At 45.6% G+C, this 12,743-nt stretch overlaps 1 pseudogene; it reads left to right on the plus strand.

Annotated features, from left to right (window-relative positions):
- The first annotated feature begins 515 nt into the window (after nt 1–515).
- LOC138568683 (DDB1- and CUL4-associated factor 15-like) lies at nt 516–11,234 on the plus strand (annotated as a pseudogene).
- Nucleotides 11,235–12,743: the final 1,509 nt, after the last annotated feature.

The following is a 12,743-nucleotide window of genomic DNA, read 5'->3' on the forward strand; positions in this document are numbered from 1 at the left end:
CATCCTTACGGGGGGGGCTCACTACGACATGGAGCAGAACACACTCAATACAGAAAATGGATACGAGCACAGGGGCGGAGGATGAGCAGTGATCCATTCAGGTGCCCAGTACCAACACACACCAGAAGAGAGGGCTGCATGTTCACAGATGCCCCTGCTATAGAGGGGTGGGACAAGGGCACAGTATATACCCTGGAAGCATGCTGACAGGGAAAACATCAGATTGAGACTACCCTCCTTAAGTGGAGGGGGGGGAATTGAAATATGAAATGGAGAAATTAACAGCGGACACAGGGTAGTGGTGGGTGATTTTAAGAAGCTCCTAGTCTCCATACTAGGTGATGAGGCAGATGACATATGGAAGAGGGCAGGCTTCCCGGGGTTAACCATTCACAACACCGCACACGACGGGGCACCATTTGTAAACTGCAGGCATGCAATATGGCAGGCACTGTGGACGCAATACCCCGATGCATCAGACATTGGAGCTATCACGTCACGCAAGATGCGTGACGATGTGCTACGATGAGGATCCTGTTAGCTACATTCAGGAAATTCAAGAGCTTTGGCGCCTGGAAACTCAGGAGCCGTGGGATAGCACGATAGCAATCTTTCATCATATCTTGATAGAGGGGTTGCCAGAGCCGGTGCAAAGACAACTGAAGAAGTTGGTGGGCAATTGGGGCATATCTCCCGGTCATGTAGAAGAAGGATGGGGCGAACAAGGACAGCAGAATAACCAGGGAGGACAGGGTGGGTATTAAATGTACGATGATAGATAGATGGGCCCACCCCAGCTACACCACAACCACATTTACTTCAGGCCCAAGTACAACAACAATGCTGACACAACACTTACAGACACCACAGCAACAGCAACTACAACCGCAACATACACAACCAGTGCAGCAACTGACTCAGATACAAGATGATCCCCCTAAAAACGTGGACACAGTGGCAATGGTGCCCGTGACAAGAATGGGTGGGGTAACGCTAGTTGGACACAACCCTTATACTGGGAACGGACAGTCATTGTACCCCCAATAGGACAGCCCACAGACGAACCTGATGTATACAGGAGAGCCCTGTTTACGGGTGGCAATAGGTGACAAAATGTTTTCCTTTCTGGTTGACACTGGGGCAACTAGGTCATGCATAAGGGAGGGGAAATATAAATTGTCAGGCGATGCCATGAACATTCAAGGATTCTCTGTGGCTCGAGAGTTGGTTCCATTTACTGATAATATCTCCTTATCCATTGGCGATCACAACCTTTCACTACTTTTACTTTATTCCAAGCACGCACCTGTGAACATTTTGGGGCGCGACATAATGAGCAGATTGAACAATGACCATTTCCTTTACTGACAAGGGTATAATTTGCTCCACACCAGGCATTAACATGCTCACAGCGAGAAACATACTCCAGGCATACTGTGGCTAGTGTGCACAGAGTGGGGAGCCAGAGGACACAGAGATCTTCCAATATGGGACAGACATGGCACTAGCGTGGCTACCAGGGATCGGAGGGAAGGTATGGAGGCGGCCTGGTGAGTACCTCTTCATGCCAGAGACACCTGCTGATATGATATGATATGATATTTTATTTGTATTGCGCTCGTACACAAGTGTTTCAGAGCGCGACTAGGCAAGGGAGGGGAACAAGGGAGAACACAGCACAACATAAAAACGATCTTACTAGGCCCTGTGACATTGAGAACGTGCCAGTGCATGGGAAAGGGAAAAGGGAAAAAGTGCATGGAAGGGGGAGAGCGGAAAGTGCAGAAGCCGAGGAGCACAGATAAATAAAATACATTGAAAATTGAGGCAAACTGTGGTAGTGCAGCCAGCAAGATGAAAAAGAAGGGGCCTTCATATCACTAGATATAGAAGGCATCATGGCCCGGGAAGACTGGGTAGCTGTGCATGCGCTAGATAATGAAGGGAAGGTTTGGAGGGCAATAATAGCAATAGCAGAAGGGTGTAGGTTAACAAGTGTCAGACGAGGAGCTGTTCTCTTAGGAGAAAGGGAAGAGTGAAATAATGTTGGGAATGAGCGTGTACATGTGGTTACGCATTAACAGAGAGGTCGCGCAGAAAATGGCAATGGGTGTAGAGGCTCCGCCTCCCTTCTGTGTGGAAGATCTAGCAAAGGTTCCTAAGACACTGTGGACCACCAGCCCGTATAACGTCGGGTGCATAAAAAGCATAGGAGGGGTGAAGATAAAACTGAAATCAGGAGCAATATTACCAAGGGCGCGGCAATACCCCCTAACTAAAGAAACAGAAGAAGGTATGTTTGAGACAATAGTGCCCTGGTTGATAGAGGTATCGTAGTGCCATCAGAGTCTCCATGCAACACTGCAGTGTACCCTGTTCAGAAGGAGAATGGGGGTCATGGCGTTTTATACAGGATTTACAACCACTTAAACGTATTGTAGAAGCAGATTACCCAGTTGCAGCCACCCCGGCAATGATACTATGCAGTATCCCGGCCAAATGAACGTGTTTTATGGTCATTGACCTCAAGAATGCGTTTTTCTCAATACCTTTGCACCCAGACTCCCAAGATTTGACAAGATTTATGTATTGCAACCAGAAATGGAAACACACAAGGCTCCCCCAAGGGTATTGCGAGTCACCCACCACCTTTAACAGAATAATACAAATGGACTTAGCGAACGTGCAAACAAAGAGTACAGTAAAGTACATATGTGGATGACATCCTTATCTGCAGCATCACTGAGGAAGAATGTAGAGAGGATTCAATGCACATGCTTACTGTGCTGGCCGAGAAAGGATGCAAGGTAGACAAAGTGAAGTTGCAGTACGGCCAGAGAGAAGTACTGTATCTGGGCCAGGAGATCTCGAGAAATGGCAAGCGCATAGCGCCCAGCAGAGCGAAAAAGTGAGGGAACTACAACTATTGCTCGGGTTATGTAACTACTGTAGGGACTGGGTCTTTGACCACAATACATATACATGTCCTCTTCTCGAGGCACTAAAGGAGGCCCAGAGGAGAACACAACAGTTGTGTTGGACAAGGGAAATGACATTTCAGGCATTTCAGGAGCTCAAGGAAGCCATATCTACAGCACTGGTTTTAGGGACACCCGATTATAATAAAGAATTTTTCATATTTTCCCACTCAGATGAATTGATCATGAAAGCAGTACTGACGCAAAGGACAAGCATGGGTCACAAGCCAATAGCGTACTACAGTGGACAACTAGATACAGTAATACTAGGGCATTTCCCATGTCAACAACATCTGGCTTCTAAAGCATTTGTGGTAGAAAAGGCGTCATCAATAACTATGGGGTGCTCCACAACTCTCTATGTTGAACATGCCCTGTTTGCAATACTGCATAAACTAAAAAGCACACAGACAACACAAAGAGCAAAAGGGTACAAGATTATTCTGTTATGCCCCGAGTTAAAGATAGTTTGCTGCAAAAATGTGAACCTCGCACAGTTCCTAGCATAAAAATACAAGGCGAGTGAACACGGGCATGATTGCACCAAAGTTATTGAGCTATATACAGAAACCAGAAAGGTGGAAGAGGATGCACTTGAGGGGGGAGAGGTATTGGATATTGATGGTTCGTCAACAATTGATCAAGGTGATAGTATCAGAAGGACAGGTGCAGCAGTGGTAAGATTGAGAGAAGATTGGACGGGTGAAGTGGTTAAGAGTGTCCGATTACCCCCACATTACTCAGCACAGGCAGCAGAGTTAGTGGACCTAATATTAGCATTAAAAGAATGCAAAGAGAAAAGGGTAACTATCTATTCTGATAGCGCCTACATCACCTCAACCGTACATTCTGGACTATGAAGGTGGGTAACACGGGGGTTCAGGAGGGCGGATGGGACCCCAGTAAAACATGCCCTGCTCCTGGGAGAATTGATAGAGGTAATCATATGTCCAGAACAGTTAGCCCTAGTGAAGTGCCAACCGCACTCCAACAGAGATGACACAATATTGAATGGAAAGGAAGCAGCAGACTACCATGCAAAATATGCGTCATATTTTGGAGAAATGTGGGATATACCAGGAAATAGAAAAGAGAGGGGAAGGGTAAGGATGATGTTGATGGCTGACGGGTACAACCACTTACCTGAAACAAAAAGTATGGAGTTACAGGCAGCCGCACCCGTAGAGCAAAAGGAACTATGGGTAAAAAGAGGATGTCCAATGTCCCCTACCAATGCATTATGGCATCAAAACAACACTGGCAAGGTAGTGATGCCCCGTGCACTACTAAACACAGCTCTCTCTCAACTGCAGGATCCCGCACACACAGGGAAGGAAGTCGTTGCAGCACATATTAGGGAATAATGGTTCTGTCCCGACTTAAATGCACAGGTTTCAAATTTCATAAGTAGCTGCTTGACATGACAACAATTCACAGCAGGGCATACCTTCAGGGTAATAACAGGAGTAATTCCCCGGCCTGAAGGTCCATTTTTACACCTCAACGTCGATTACGTGGATATGATCCTTGTGTGTCAAGGATACCGGTAAATGCAAGTGGTAGTGTGTCCCTTCTCAAGATGGATTGAGGCAGGGCCTTGTTCCCATGCTGACGCCCTTGAGGGCAGCAACATTTCTGGTCCGAGAGGTATCCCTGAGGTGGAGGGTTTGTGAGGTTCTGCTCTTGTTAGGGATCAACCATAAATGTGCATGTGCGTACCACCCACAGGCTAATGGCGTATGTGATCACCTCAACAGCTTACTGAAGGAAAGCATAGCCAAAATTCTGCAGAGCACCAAGAGGAATTGATTGCATTGCTTACCCCTAGCCCTGTTTCGAGCAAAGGAATAAGCCCGGCTCCGGCCACATACCCCAAAAGGTGATGATGGGACACCACATGTGCCTCCCCCTAGCACTACCTACTAGGGCTATTAGGGATTGCGAAAGGGTTGCAGAAGTGTTTGGCACAGAGATGTACAATTACGTCAATTCACTTGTTTCTAGCACCTCTTTTATCTCTCGACAGATACAATGGACACAAGGGGAAGTGGAAGATGGCATGCAAGAAGACGACAGCACCCAAGACACAGAAAAGGAGCAGCATATTAAAAAGGGGGATCAAGTCCTCCTGAAGAACCACGCTTCACTTGACCCGACACTGAGGAGGCAGTGACTGACAGGGTGATAAGGGTTGAGGGACGTTCTGTTTGGTATCATACCCAAGAAGTGAAAATGTACAAAGGAAAGACATCGGATCCAAACTGTCCCAGAGAAGTAAATAGCGCAATGGCCAGGGAGTATATAACAACCAAGACAGTAGTGATAACCCAAGAGCAAGTAATGTAAATGTTGATGGACATATAGACAACAACCACCCAGAACATACTGGCCACCCAATGATCAGACCCTCACAAGTAGACCCTCTCAAGGTGTTGCTGTGAGTGAAAAAAGACAAAGTGTCAATGGTCCCTGTTATTATGAACAAATACTATAGCTTGTTGAACCATGAATGAGGTTTGGTGCAGAGCATACCCTGAGAGCTAGATCACGCTTACAGGCTGTCAAATTTGAAATGTTTAGGGACCAGCAGTTTTTACACGTTTGAGACTTTGATGTTAAATGAGTGTATCAGGAATAAGCACTTTATCAAATTAGTGAAGCTGGGTTTTGGGCTCACATTGTTGCCCAATTCTTATCATAAAGCAAGGTGCAATTATAGTGTGAATGTTTGACTTTCACGGACTAAAATAATTTATTATTTTGTAGATCGAACAACTAAGCTATACAAATCATATAATAAAGCAGCATGACCATATGCCAGTAGTAAATCTTTAACAATACATATTTAACAAAAGGTGAATTATTGAACCTTTATTTGCTCCATCATAAATAGAAGTCTACAAGTTCCAGAAAACTAAGTAATGTGAGCCTAAAAAAATGTATGTGGGTTTTACTACAGCATTTGAACTATTTAAATGCACCCAACAAAAGAATGGTGTGATAAGATAATGCATGTCAATTTATAGAGCACACCTTTCGCCCCAGGAAAGCATCATAACACTGACCATAGATGTTATGCATACTAGTCATTTTTGGACACAGATTGACCGTCATGATGAGAAGAACAACATTTGAAATTGTAGATAAAAGGAAATTGGTTTGAGCTAAATAAGCTGACTTGAAAATAAGTCATGACAAACAAGAGCTTTAAGAGTCATGTAACATTTTCTTGGCTCCAACCGTCTAAAATCAGTTCTGCTTAAATGGACAACATAGAAAAAGAGCAAGCAATTGGCTAAACAATTAATCAATCTTTTGTAACACGCTTAAAACGGAGGGATTCAAACCTATGCTGCTCTGCATTGTCTTGCTTTCAAGACAAACATGTTGCCCCTGAGCTATCCTTGCATCTCAAATGTGGGAAACTAAATCTTTACACCAATTACAGTGAAATAAAATGATCTGTCCAGGATCAAAGTATTATCCAGTGGCAAATCTGGGATTTGGACCCAAACACTTCGTTTTGACCGTCTCTAATTTGACTACCTAACTAAATTCTGACTAATGCAGTATGCTGTTCACTGGGTGTGCCCATTTCTATGACCCTGGCTTGGAGGCACCATGCTCTTGAATTTCACCATGCAGATGGCATATTTGTTTTTATGAATAGCACTTCTGGTGCAGGTACGTTGTTTTGTAGAACAATAGGGGCTACTATTACCAATGTTCATATACTCAAATATATTAACACAGAGAGATGAATGGCTGAGTCTGCCTTGAGATGAGAGCAGGTGCATAAGCTTGGATGTCTGCAACAAGCACTTAACACACTGAGCTATCTTTTGTACCAGCCTGGCACTCAAACATATTATTAGGCATTTCTGCTTCAGTTATTGTGCGTGTTCCATATTTACCCAAAGACCATTGAAAATGTTAGACAGTAGTGATATAGTGAACTCACAAAGTTTATGTTACAACTGCCGCTAGTTCGATTACATATCAACTAATACACTGAGAAGTATCAATGGAATCTCGCTAACCTGGTCGAAACTGGTTGGTCTGGACGCAGCAAGCAGAACGCAAGAATTGCTCTGAGGCCCCTGCTCCTCCCAATACTGGGACTGAACAACCAGCAGGAAGAAGCACGAACCCCAGGGAAACCCTCTGGGGAAGAAAACCCTGAGAGGCGAGGATGACCGGAGCTTCCGAAGGTTGGCGTCTAGCGTGTGGAGTCTGCAGCATGGAGTCTACTGAATAAAGAAATGACAGATGAGTACTGGAATTAGGGAAAGACAAGGGAATAGCAAGAAGAAAGTGCAAATGCTTACTGGAAGTTCCAAGGATTATTGAGAAGCGATCAAAGGGGAGAGTTCTTTTTTGGCAAAGTGGCGTGTGCGTGCAGGAGTCTGAATCCTCCTGGATTCCCTGAGATAGGAGAAGGGATTAAAAAAGGAGGCAAGAAAAGAAAGCCTCTAAATCGGACGGGAAGGGAAGGTGACTCACTGTGGATAATGATGCTATATCTCCTCTACGCTCTGCATGGGTGTTGGTAGAAAGCGGACCGGGGAGCGTAGTCAGACCCGGGAGTAAAGGGTAACGTGGAAGCTTCCCTGAACGCAGGCACGGAAGAGGAATTCTAAAGAGTAAGTGAGAAGAAATGGTTAATACAGTAAATGGTTAGTACAGCAGAGGAAAGTAAGAAGTCTAGAAAACGAACTTACGGAGTGTCTTCCAAAGTAGCGACGCAATGTGAGGACAGTCTCTGCGGCTTAAATATAATCATGTGACTCGCCATAGGTTTCTGTTGAAAACGTGGTGAAATCACGTGACTCGGAGCAGACGTCCATAGGGAACGTGGAACAACTAGACTGCAGACGCTTGCATTCTCTGAATCTCTTACTCTTGGTAATTTGTCAGGATGAATCGAACCACATATTCTTCTCTTACGTTACCATGACCAACGTTGGAAAGGTGTAACACTTTATGTTCTACGGTGAACACACAATTCATCACATTACATGATCATATTGGACATTAGATGCCAACAAAATCCAAACCTTATGTTCGAGACACAGCAGCGAACTATACAATACCATGTTTTTTTTTTTTTCTTTTTTATTCATAAGAAATGTGTATTCGGGGGAGAGGTGCACAGGGTGGGGGCCCTGGGCATGTGCTTGTTTGGCCTTCCCATAAACAAATCTTTGCTTACCAGCAATATTCTACAACTAAAACTGTAGCCCCAATTTACACAGAATCAGTTGTTCTAGCCTTGAAAGGAGGAGGGAAATGCTGCATCGTTTTTGTGGTCACAAGTTATATTTATGAGTTTTTACCCATGCACACCCTGTGCCAGACTGCATAGCACAACCTTTTAACAATTTGCAGTACTCAAAACAAAACAATCACTTAAAAACATAATTCAACAAATATCTCCCCAATGTAGACAGCTCCACTGTTAAACGGGAAATCATATTGTACCCCCTTTCTAATATATATTGGCCTAAGCCCAATCACTCTGCAAAGAAAACCGCGTTGCAAAGTTCCGATTTTAGATCGATTTCGCCGCCATTTTAGGATCATCCGCCATTTTGATTTCTGTTCATATGTAACTCTGTGTTCTAAAATGGTGGACTGTGTTTCCAACTTGCAACCAAGCCTTCCCGACCTTTGCACCAAGTTAATGGTTAGACTGTCCGCGGGCCGAATGTTTAGACTAGGTAATGAGACCTTGTACTGTACATGACTTGTGGTCTAAGGACTGTCTGCGCTAACAAGCCTCATCCGTGAATACACATCGAAGACAATACTGTGTAAATGTCGAGCGTGGACACTGGCAGAACTGCATTGTGGAGGGATATGTGCTACGGCTTACTGCTAATCCAGTAATACACTTTGCCATTGTAACTTGTTTGTAATGTAAACCAAATGTAATCCGTGTGCATATTGTTGTATGAGCCATAAGTGAACTCGGCACAAACTCTAGACCACAGATTATTAACTTGCAGAGGGGCTGGACATTATTACTAAATTGTATAAATGTACGAATGTCCAGATGTCCAGTACCTCTCACTCCTCACACTGAAGGGCTGGTACTCACTGTGATGTACTGAGGGCCAAATAGCTATCTGAATTTGTTTCTTTGTAAACTGCGCAGTAGAATAAAGATCTGTGAATCTTTATAAGCCTGTGTTTGGTGCATTTCCTTTTGTGGTACTCAGCCTCGATATTTCCTTTTGCTTTTACACCATTAGCAGTAAAAAAGTGAAAAAACATCAGTGTACCAGTGTGACTGATTGCCATTTGACAAGGGTGTGGAGGTCCTGGCTGTTTTGATTTTTAGGAAATCAGATTTTGGTTTGGGTCATACCATCCCTCATTGGTGTTGCTAAGGGACTGGGGTGGGTGGGGGCCCCTCCTCTGAAATCCTGGGACCGGTGCCGGCGCAGGGGTAACGTGCTGAAGCAGCTGGAGCAGGTAAGGATAAGTTGACAGCTCTCCCCCCGCCTCTTCCGGAAGCTGCTGCCTAGAGTTTATCTCTCTGAAGAACATTGTTGTTGAGGATTTCCTGCGTGCAGGGCACATCTTCCTGGGATTCTCCAAGTGTGGGCGCTATGTCCTATCCTACACCAGCAAAGTCCTAGATGATGACTTCTCCTTCTCATTCTACATCTATCACCTGTACTTGTGGCAGTTCAACATTCACAGCAGGCTCAAGCTGGAGCGGCAGTTGCGTTTGTTCCAGGACGAGGAGATATACAGCGATCTTTACCTGACTGTTTGTGAATGGCCCACCGACTCCTCCAAGATAATTGTGTTTGGATTCAACACTTCTCCCAATTGAAAGATGATGGACATGATGAGCGGTGAGAACCATCGGGACATATACATCAGCATGGTGGCCATGCCTCCTCCAATGCATGGCTTGCTCTGTCGCGAGGCCGGACAAGCCCATCCCAGTGATACCAACGCTCACTGCCTGTACACCAAGTACCAGGTGGTCTACACATTCCCAACTTTCCAGCCTGCTTTCCAGCTCAACAAGGACTAGGTGGTGCTCCTGAATACCAGCTATTCCCTGGTTGCCTGTGCAGTGTATGTGTAAATGGCAGACAGTGGAGAAAGCTGACAAGTCTTATACGAACGGAAGACCCATACGCATCCAACCGTTTGTCAACCAGTTCCACAGATATTGTAGGGAAGCTGGAAGGGAATGCTGCCGATGCCTAGACCCCCAGGTCTACTCCTGCATGCCCTGCGATGTACAAACCTGTTCAAAGCTGGCAGAACCTTTGCTGGCAATAGTAAAGGCCAAGGAATCTGTGGCTGATGTTTTTCGCAGAACTAATGAAGCGGTGGTGTGCTGGACAGTAAGTATGGCGTTGGCTGCCCTGAAAGCTCCCACACCATGTACAGGACACAGAAGCTAGTAAGAGTCCTGCTAGCTCCCCTCTGGAGAGCTCGCTCTCTTTGCATTCCTGCAACCTATGTCATGGTGCTGCACCTGCTGGTGGCTCAAGCAAGAGTGCCCATGAAGGGTCAGGACTTTGGCCAGGACTCTAGCCTCTCCAGCCAGCAAGACTAGAGCCCTGTGGGGACAGTGAACAGGTGGAGCCTGGGTATGTGAATTACACAAGGCTGCATTACGTCCTGGAGCCAGTGGAACTATCTGAGCAAGAGACTGAGTACGAGGACGAAAAGATGTTGCTATCATTTGTGGTGAGCGACCTGAGAGGAAGGAACCTCAAGGCAACGAAAGCCAGTGCTACCATGCACGGCCAATATCTCAGCATGGAACAGCTGATTCTTGTCTTCGATTATGTGATCAACAAGTTCAGCCGGAACAGCGCTGCATGGTCCAAGCAGTTCTGCTCCTTCAGAGATTATGACCTAGTCATCTTGGAGGTGTGTTCTGAAACCAACAAAGTCATAATCAACATTGGGCTGCTGCTCTTGGCCTTCCCTTCCCCTGACGAGGAGGGACATTTGGGACCAAAGACTTACCACACTAGCTGGAAGGTAGCTTGGGATCTGAATAATGGAGTCTTCATCACTGTCAGCGTGGGACATTTTACAGAGGTCAAAGGGCAGACAACTGGCAGTGTTTGGAGTGCCTATCGGAAGAGCTGTGTGGACATGGCTATGACGTGGCTGGTGCCAGGGAGCCGTGGTTGGTGTGTTAACAGGATGGCGAACGGAGCGCTCCATAAAGGCTGCTCTTTTACATTTTTGGCTGACAAAATGTGCTACACGTAGGTGCTTTAACCTGGAGGACCTCTTGCTCCGACTTGTAGAAGCTGTAGAGATTTCCGGCCATCTAAAAACACTACCTCCTCAGGATTCATTGTTTTAGTACATTAATGCACAACCTTTCTTCAGGTCAATCCCGTGGGTGCTCTCTGGAGACAATACTGATTGTACAATTGGGAGAATGCCGTTGAAACACATGGGTGTGGGCTTGGTGTGGTCTATGGTGAGAGCCTAGACACCCAAAACGTGGCACTGCTCTTTGGCACGTGTCTCTTCTGCGAAGGTCGAAGATGCTGATCCAGGAGATTTTCTTTTGTATTGCTCCCAAGGGCCTGACATGGGACATGGAGAATGTTTTAGGCAGTTTAGGGAGACTATGAATCCTGTTCCTTCCATGTGGGCTGCACATAGAAAATTACAATACAGGCATCCAATGGGCCATGGGTCTTACGGGTTGACTCATCAGTGCTTGGGAGTGGGGCTTCCAGTTTGTTCCATTTGCCTCCGGCTGGGGTGTCAGTGAGTTGGGGAAAAGTTAATGGTGAAAGAATCACTAAAGAGGTCTGTGCAGCTGCTCTCCGGAGGGTCAGTGTAATACTCACTCAAAATACCTGCACTTTGTGTCCAGTTCCTGGCATACCTGTTTAACCCTTTTTATTACAGCAGTGACAGTAGGGACCTGCTGCTACCATGAGAGACCTGTTGACTAGTCAAGTTGAGTCACATATCTAACTTAGGCGCAGGTATTCGTGTGGCCCTATGCTGTTGCACGAACGGTCTTGTGAAAGCACCCAAGGAATCTCTTGTATGTGGTCTCATATGTCTGTTTGCTGGAGCATGGCACTATACATGTATAGAGGTCCATTTCATAGCAAAGTATTTTTTTTATCTAATGATTATGTTTTTGATGTATAGCCAAGAAGCCTCTTTTCTGTCTCCTTTCCTCCGTATTTCTTTTTGCTCTCATTAGATCTGTTAGCATGGGACACCCACTCTGGATGACTTTCTGAACACACATCCTTGCATTAAACGCCTTTTCTACTGGATCTTCACATGAGAAACATTCCTCTAGGTTTCTCCATCAACGTGTAATTTCTATGGCTCTGTAGGTCCCCTTCCAAATTTCCAACACCTGCTGTCTGTTGGTTGTCTGTGTACAGTTGGACCCTGGGGGACCATTTAGCCAGTGTGATGGATGAACGCCAATGCTAGATGCTTGTGGCCCCTTGCATTGCATAGTGTGCTTCTTGGTGTCTTGGGTGATATCCCCAAGGTCTACTGTCACAATGCTGAATTCTGGCTATAGTGTTGCCTTCTGGTAGCTTGGCTGCTCTTCTGGCCTGTTTGTACAGTGCTGTTTGTGACCTAGGATAGGAGGGGGTGTCCCATTGATCTCTACCCATTTGCCCCCTGTGTTTAGAGGAAAATTGCGATCTATGTTTAGATACCTCTCCAGTGTCTCCAGGCTCTCCTTTATCATTCAGCTGTTTTTAAATTGAGAGTTTTGGATCCTCA

This window comes from Ambystoma mexicanum, chromosome 2q, assembly GCF_040938575.1.
Source record: "Ambystoma mexicanum isolate Mex_15411 chromosome 2q, UKY_AmexF1_1, whole genome shotgun sequence".
In the NCBI taxonomy this organism is placed as follows: domain Eukaryota; kingdom Metazoa; phylum Chordata; class Amphibia; order Caudata; family Ambystomatidae; genus Ambystoma; species Ambystoma mexicanum.